The sequence below is a fragment of the Triticum aestivum genome, chromosome 6B, assembly GCF_018294505.1.
Source record: "Triticum aestivum cultivar Chinese Spring chromosome 6B, IWGSC CS RefSeq v2.1, whole genome shotgun sequence".
Classification (NCBI taxonomy): Eukaryota; Viridiplantae; Streptophyta; class Magnoliopsida; order Poales; family Poaceae; genus Triticum; species Triticum aestivum.
The window spans coordinates 393,867,824-393,875,980 of record NC_057810.1 but is presented as its reverse complement, the minus strand read 5'-3'; positions in this window follow the sequence as shown (position 1 = coordinate 393,875,980).

Genomic DNA, 8,157 nt, shown 5'->3' with positions numbered 1-8,157 from the left:
GGAAGAGCTTGAGGATGCGTTTCGAGCAAATTTTCAGGGGACTTATGTCCGCCCTCCGGATGCAGACGATTTAAGTCACATCACTCAACAGCCCGGAGAGTCAGCACGCAAATTCTGGAATAGGTTCCTCACTAAAAAGAACCAAATAGTCGACTGTCCGGACGCTGAAGCCTTAGCAGCCTTTAAACACAACGTCCGAGACGAATGGCTCGCCAAACACCTCGTCCAGGAAAAACCAAGAACAATGGCCACACTAACAAGCCTCATGACCCGCTTTTGCGCGGGGGAAGACAGCTGGCTGGCTAGATGCAGCACCAGCGACCCGAGTACATCCGAAGTCAGGGATGGAAATGGGAAATCACGACGCAGAAAAGATCAGCGCCGGAATAAGGAAAATGGCTCAAATAGTACGGCGGTCAACGCCGGATTCAAAAGCTCTCGGCCGAACAACAAAACACTGCCCCTCAAGGACAACAGTGACGAGCTATCCAACCTAAACAAGATTCTGGATAGGCTATGTCAAATACATGGTACCTCCGGGAAGCCTGGAAACCATACCCACAGAGATTGTTGGGTCTTCAAGCAGTCCGGCCGACTTAACGCTGAACACAAGGGGCTCGACACACCAAGCGAAAGTGACGAACCCCAAAAGCAACACTCCGGAAAACAGAAGAATTTCCCACTAGAAGTCAAAACAGTGAACTCACTTCATGTGATAACACGAAAACACAGCGCGGTACCTGCCATACCAGGACACCGTCCGCAGAATGGGGATAGACCCTACCAAATTTTGCCATAACAGCACTTCCTTCAAAGGAGTGACGCCAGGCCTTCAAGCGAATCACCGGGCTCTGTACCACTAGAGGTTGTGTTTGGTTCATCCGACAACCTTCATCGCGAAAAGCTCACTCTCCATATCGCCACATTTTACAGTGGCCATCTAGCACCACTGGGACGCAAAGCTTTCGCCCGCTTTAACGCAATTACACGTCTCTTATACTTACAATGCCCGGTCCACGCGGCATAATCTCATCAAAAAAGTAACTCCGAGTGTTCCTCGACCACGGAGAGCGTGGGGCTGCCTTGACAACCACTCCGACCTTGCAGGTCAAGGCCCCTAAAAACAGGTCATTCAGACCCCGGACACGGTTAGGCGAGTCCGGCGTAAATAAACAAGGGGCTTCCCAGCCGCATACCCCCTTTATAAGGGGCCGCGCGTATAAATGATGAGAGCCAATAATGCTCAACTTTCTTCATCTTCCAAATTATACTTTATTTTAATACAACTTTTGCACGATATTTCTTAGAAACTAAGTCCTTCTCTTTTACAGATGAAGCACGTGCTACACCCGTCCAGGATACAGCACAACGGAGACACAGGCGCAGACGTGCAGCAGGGACCCGTTGCAAGGATTCTTTTCAGATTAAGACCCTGCGTAAACCTTTCTTACTGTCTCTTGTTGATACACATCCCCCGGTTTCCTACCATAGCCGAGGAGGAGGCTGGCGTTTTGGCATCGGCCGCGTCAGAAGTTCCCGCCTGTACCTGGACACTAGGGGCTTAGGGCATTGTTCTGCCCGGTATCATAAAGACCGAACACCTCAGGGAGTGTTCGGCGTCTCGAGTTAGGCCTTATATGCATCAGCTCCGAATCATGTCTTTGGTCAAATGTTGGGTTTGCCCGGCTCCTGTGTTTTGCTGCCTTACGTTCCGTATCATCGGCTAACGCGGCACCAGGAGAACTACTGCGATTGTGCCCCGGTTCGGCCGGGCGAGCACCTCAGTAGAGAAAGCCGAAAACTGACTGTCATGATATAGCGAGAGACTGGTCAACCACTCGATCGACCATTGGAATGTTTAGAATTCCTCCGCTTTGACGAAGGACCGCTTCCCGGTCAGGCACATACGCGCCCCGAGTTCGGAGAAGAGCGGTGCCGCCAGGGGCTATATAGTAGCCCCACATTCGAGCTCCTATGGCTAAGTGAAAGTGATAAAGCATTATAGTCCGGTTGCCTAGTTTGCTACGCTATCACCTCCTTAAAAGGACCAAGACGTTGGATTAAGTGTGAAAAAGCGCTTTTCTTTTTGCAAACACCCCCGCACCATGTGCGTGGGGGCTGAAGCCAAAGACTGCCATCTTTCAGATTATACATACATATACGGCCGCACAGGAGATAGTTCAATACTTGAACACACAAGTATAAAAAGCTATTGCATTATAAACATGATCTCAGAAATCATACATGTCATTCAAACATAACATCTTTCGAGCACTGCGACTCTATTAAACGAGCGCCCTGCAGGACTTCCTCAAAATAGTGCTCGGTGGGGAATCGGCTTTTGTCCGAACCCCGGGATGCAACAGCGGTGGCATCCATCTCCGCCCAGTATGTCTTACCACGGGCGAGAGCCATCCGTGCACCTTCTATGCACGCCGACCGCTTCATCGCCCCAATACGCGGCACCGCCCCAAGGAATTGCTGCAACAAGCCAAAATAACTCTTCGGCTTGGGCCTTCCGGCCACAGATGAGCGACCACATCCGTCATGGCAAGTCCGGACAATCTATTCAGCTCAGCCCACTCAACCAGCCGATCACTCAACGGAAGTGGACGCTCCGGACTATGGAATTGAGACCAGAAAAGCTCTTCCATTTCGTGATCCTTCTGGCTTCGGAAGTGCACGACTGCGTCCGCCGCACTCGCTGCCAAGTCCAGATAAGGATCCTCCGCACCGTACAATCGGCCCAGCTGAGCATACTTCGGATCCGTGAACTTCCTACGCAGCATAAAGGGCTTTCCAGCCACAATGTCTCCGACCTGACGCAGTTCCTCCTTCATAGCCCGCATCGCACTACGGGCATCCTTGGCTTCGGCGTCGGCCTTCTTCAGGTCCTCTTGCTCCGCTCGGCGTTCTCTTTCAAGAACCTCCTGGCGGTCGGTAGCAACTTTTAATTTCGCGGCCATTCCGGCCATCTCCTCCCTGCTTCGGCAGTGAGCAGCCTTCTCGGCTTCTAGCTCTTCCGCTGCCTTCGAGGCAGCCGCCTCGCTTTTTCTGGCTTGCTCCTTGGCCCGAGCAAGTTCTGCTCGAAGGTCTTCCACAGCAGCAGCACCATCTGCATCAAGCATACAAATTGTAAGGAATGGGCGTCAGCTCCCTTACTAGGCGACCGCGGAGCAACCACATACCTTGTGACTCATCAAGTCGTTTATTGACCAGCGAGATGTCCGCATCCGCAACGTCGAGTTGCCTCTTCAGCTCGGCAAATCCATCAGTCCGGCTGGCCACCGAACGCTCCACCACCGGCATAGGAAAGGTGACAATCTATAACTGAGATTATGATCCTCGGCACGCTGTCGCTTTCGACAGCATACCAAGTCTCAGGGGCTACTATCTATACAGGGCGCACTTCATGTGCAAAACTGTCAAAAGGTATGTCATTTTTTGCGTACCTCAAACCCCGTCAGCAAACTTCCGACGGCCTCACACAACCCGCTTTCGGCGGACGAGATCCTCTCAATCACCCTACTCATTAATGTGCGGTGATCTTCTGAGATAGACGCCCTCTTGAGCAAATCCTGCAGCTCCACCGGCCGTACTCCAATGGGTGCCGAACTCTCCGGCCCCGCCGGACTCGGGGAGACCCTCCGTGACGACACCTCAGGGTCGCCCGCCCCGCACGACGGGGCGGCAGATGGAGGCGTTTCGCTCTCCATCATCTCCGGACGAAGGTCTCCCGAAGATGAGCTGTGCTGAGACGGGCTGAGATCCGAACTACAAGGTGAAAACTTCGGTTACCCTTAGAAATTAAGCAGGGGTGTCCACTATTACAAAATCCCCCCTTTTTACTTACGGCTCGCTAGAGGGCTGATTCCTCCGAGGAGACAGTACGGCCGGGGCTCTTCCCGGCACAGGACCTTCCGGTACAGATTTCTTTCCCCGCTTTGAGGCCTTGGCCTCCGGGTCTTCGGAAGCGGTCCTCTTCTCCCCCTGGAAGGAGGGACTCTCGATTCCTCCCTTACTGAAAGCCTCCTTGGCGGAGGTGGTAGTTCCCCTGTGCCCCCCTTCGCCCTCCTCCGAAGGTGCAACCTCCAACATTTTGATTAACACGGGATCCTGCGTGGTCTCAGGGAGGGGGGCCGGACACCGTATCAGTTTTGCTTGCGCTATCCACTCCTGTCCAAGGGATAGCTGGTTAAAAGGCAAACCCACGATAAATAAATGGACGATGTGTCCGGACACGGGGCTACTTACTTGGGTATCCGGGCGATTGCAGCTTAGGCCAGCATCCTCGGTCAATTCCGGACGCATCTCTTGCGATCCGAAGAACAGTTTGTACATCTCCGCGGGTGTCAAACCCATGAAGTGTTGAAGAGCTCGTGGCCCCTCCGGATTAAATTCCCACAGGCGGAGGGGGCGACGTTTGCAGGGCAGTAGGCGCCGGATCAACATAACTTGTACCACTGCGACCAGATTGATCTCCCTTTCTTGGAGGCCTCGAATCCGGTCCTGCAACAGGGGTACGTCTTTGGACGGCCCCCAGTCACGCCCCTTGTTGACCCATGACGTCAGCTGTTGTGGAGGGCCCGAGCGGAAGACGGGCGGCGGCCTCTGCCTGCTGCCCCTGGGAGCGGTGATATAGAACCACTCCTGTTGCCACAAGCCGAGCTCCTCCTGAAAAGAGCCCTCGGGCCATGGAGCATCGGCCCTCTTGCTTATAACCGCCCCGCCGCACTCTGCCTGACGCCCCTCAATCATCTTCGGCTCCACGTTGAAGGTTTTGAGCCACAAGCCGAAGTGAGGGGTAGTGCGGAGGAAGGCTTCGCAGACGACAATGAATGATGAGATGTGGAGGATGGACTCCGGAGCCAAGTCATGGAATTCCAGCCCATAGTAAAACATGAGCCCCCTCACGAAGGGATCCGTCGGGAAGCCTAAACCCCGACGGAGGTGAGACACGAACACGACGCTCTCGCCAAGCTCGGGAGTCGGAATAACTTGCCCTCGGGCAGGCAGCCTATGCGAAATCTCGTAGGTTAAGTACCTGGCGTCTCTCAGCTTTAGCACGTCCTCTTCCGTGACGGAGGAGGGCATCCACCGGCCTCGTAGGTCGGGCCGGACATTGTCGAAGATCGAAGGTACCCGAATCTGGAGCCCTGGGTGTTGGAACTCGGGGCGAGGGGCGGATTCGATAGAGGATTGAAGGAAAAGAACGGGCCTTGGTCTCATTATAAAGAGGAAGAATACCAAGAGCCGTCCCCGTGACCGTTTGGAACCCGCCTTCGATGGAGGGGGCGTGGCAACGGGCGCGGTTGGGTTACCCACGTCCGTATTGATGGGAATCCCGGAATAAGGGGAACACGATCTCTGCTTCGACAAGACGTGCCAAGGAAACCGCTTCGCTAAACGCGCTGAGGTGGTACAATAAAAACAATTCGAGTAAAGGCTTGGTAGTGGTGTGATGTCACGCCACAAAATACGTCAGCGGATTGAACTTGTGTAATATTATTCTCTCTACGGTGGTACGTGGAATTTATCTTTGCAGAGCCGGACACTATCCTGGTGTTCACAATCTTCTATAAATTATTCGGAGGAAGAACCCGCCTTGCAATGCCGAAGACAACATGCGCGCCGGACTCGTCGTCATTGAAGCCTGGTTCAGGGGCTACTAAGGGTGTCCTGGACTAGGGGGTGTCCGGATAGCCAAACTATCATCATCGGGCGGACTCCAAGACTATGAAGATACAAGATTGAAGACTTCGTCCCGTGTCCGGATGGGACTTTCCTTGGCGTGGAAGGCAAGCTTGGCGATACGGATATGTAGATCTCCTACCCTTGTAACCGACTCTGTGTAACCCTAGCCCTCTCCGGTGTCTATATAAACTGGATGGCTTTAGTCCGTAGGACGAACAACAATCATACCATAGGCTAGCTTCTAGGGTTTAGCCTCCTTGATCTCGTGGTAGATCCACTCTTGTAACACACATCATCAATATTAATCAAGCAGGACGTAGGGTTTTACCTCCATCAAGAGGGTCCGAACCTGGGTAAAACATCGTGTCCCTTGTCTCCTGTTACCATCCGCCTAGACGCATAGTTCGGGACCCCCTATCCGAGATCCGCGGTTTTAACACCGACACCTACCAAAATAGGAAGTCCTGGGAAATTTATCTATTGATCTACAGAAAAAAGAATCAACGCAAAAGCACGTTTCTGTGAATTACTAAAATTATTTTCATGCGCGCAAAGTTTCTGTTTTTCAGCAGAATCTAATTAACTATCATCGTAGGTTATCCTATAGGTTCTACTTTGCACAAACACTAACTAAAACATAAAAACACATCTAAACAGAAGCTATATGAAAATTTTATTACTAAACAGAAGCAAAAAGCAAGAAACTAAAATAAAATTGGGTTGCCTACCAACTAGCGCTATCATTTAACGCCCCTGGCTAGGCATAAAAGCGAGGATAGATCTAAGTAGTGCCATCTTTGGCACTCAATTCATAAGTAGCTCGTATGATAGATTCATAACGTAATTTAACTTTCTTTCTTGGAAAGTGTTCCATGCCTTTCCTTAATGGAAACTAGAATCTAATATTCCCTTCCTTCATATCAATAATAGCACCAATCGTTCTAAGGAAAGGTCTACCAAGAATAATAGGACAAGAAAGATTGCAATCTATGTCAAGAACGATAAAATCTACGGGCACATAATTCCTATTTGCAACAATAAGAACATCATTGATCCTTCCCATAGGTTTCTTAATGGTGGAATCCGCAAGGTGCAAATTTAAAGAGCAATCATTAAGATCATGGAATCCTAGAATATCACATAAAGTTTTCGGAATTGTGGAAACAGTAGGACCCAAATCACATAAAGCATAGCACTCATGATCTTTAATTTTAATCTTTATAGTAGGTTCCCGCTCATCATAAAGTTTTTTAGCTATAGAAACTTCCAAATTAAGTTTTTCTTCATAAGATTGCATCAGGCCATCAACAATATGTTTGGTAAAAGCTTTATTTTGACTATAAGCATGAGGAGAATTCAACACGGATTGCAACAAGGAAATACAATCTATTAAATAACAATTATCATATTTAAATACCTTGAAATCCAATATAGTGGGTTCAATTCTATTTAAAGTCTTGACCTCTCCAATCCCACTTTTACCAAATTTAGCATCAAGATCTAACAACTCTGAATCATTGGCATGCCTTTTAACTAAAGTTGACTCATCTCCAGTCCCATCATTATTAAGATTCATATTACAAAACAAGGATTTAATAGGGGACACATCAATAACTTTTAAATCTTCATCATTATTTTCATGGAAACTAGAAGAACACGCCTTACAAAGCAATCTCTCTTAGCATGCAATCTAGCGGTTCTTTCTTTGCACTCATCAATGGAAATTCTCATAGCTTTAAGATACTCATTGATATCATGCTTAGGAGGAGTAGATCTAAGTTTCAAAGAATCAACATCAAGCGAAAGTCTATCAACGTTCCTAGCCAAATCATCAACTTTAAGCAATTTTTCTTCAAGCAAGGCATTAAAATTCTTTTGAGAGATCATAAATTCTTTAACACTATTCTCAAAATTAGAGGGCATCTTATTAAAATTACCATAAGAATTGTTGTAGGAATTTCCATAATTGTTAGAGGAATTACTAGGGAACGGTCTAGGATTAAAGTTTCCTCTATAAGCATTGTTACCAAAATTATTCCTACCAACAAAATTCACATCCATAGATTCATTGTTATTATCAATCAAAGTAGACAAAGGCATATCATTGAGATCAATAGGAGCACTCTTGGTAGCAAACAATTTCATAAGTTCATCCATCTTTCCACTCAAAACATTAATTTCTTCTATAGCATGCACTTTCTTACTAGTAGATCTTTCGGTGTTCCATTGAGAATAATTAGCCATAATGTTATCAAGGAGTTTAGTAGCTTCTCCTAAGGTGATTTCCATAAAAGTGCCTCCCGCAGTCGAATCTAAAAGATTTCTAGAAGCAAAATTCAATCCGGCATAAAAATTTTGTATGATCATCCATAAATTCAAACCATGAGTAGGGCAATTGTGAATCATCAATTTCATTCTTTCCCAAGATTGGGCAACATGCTCATGATCAAGTTGTTTAAAATT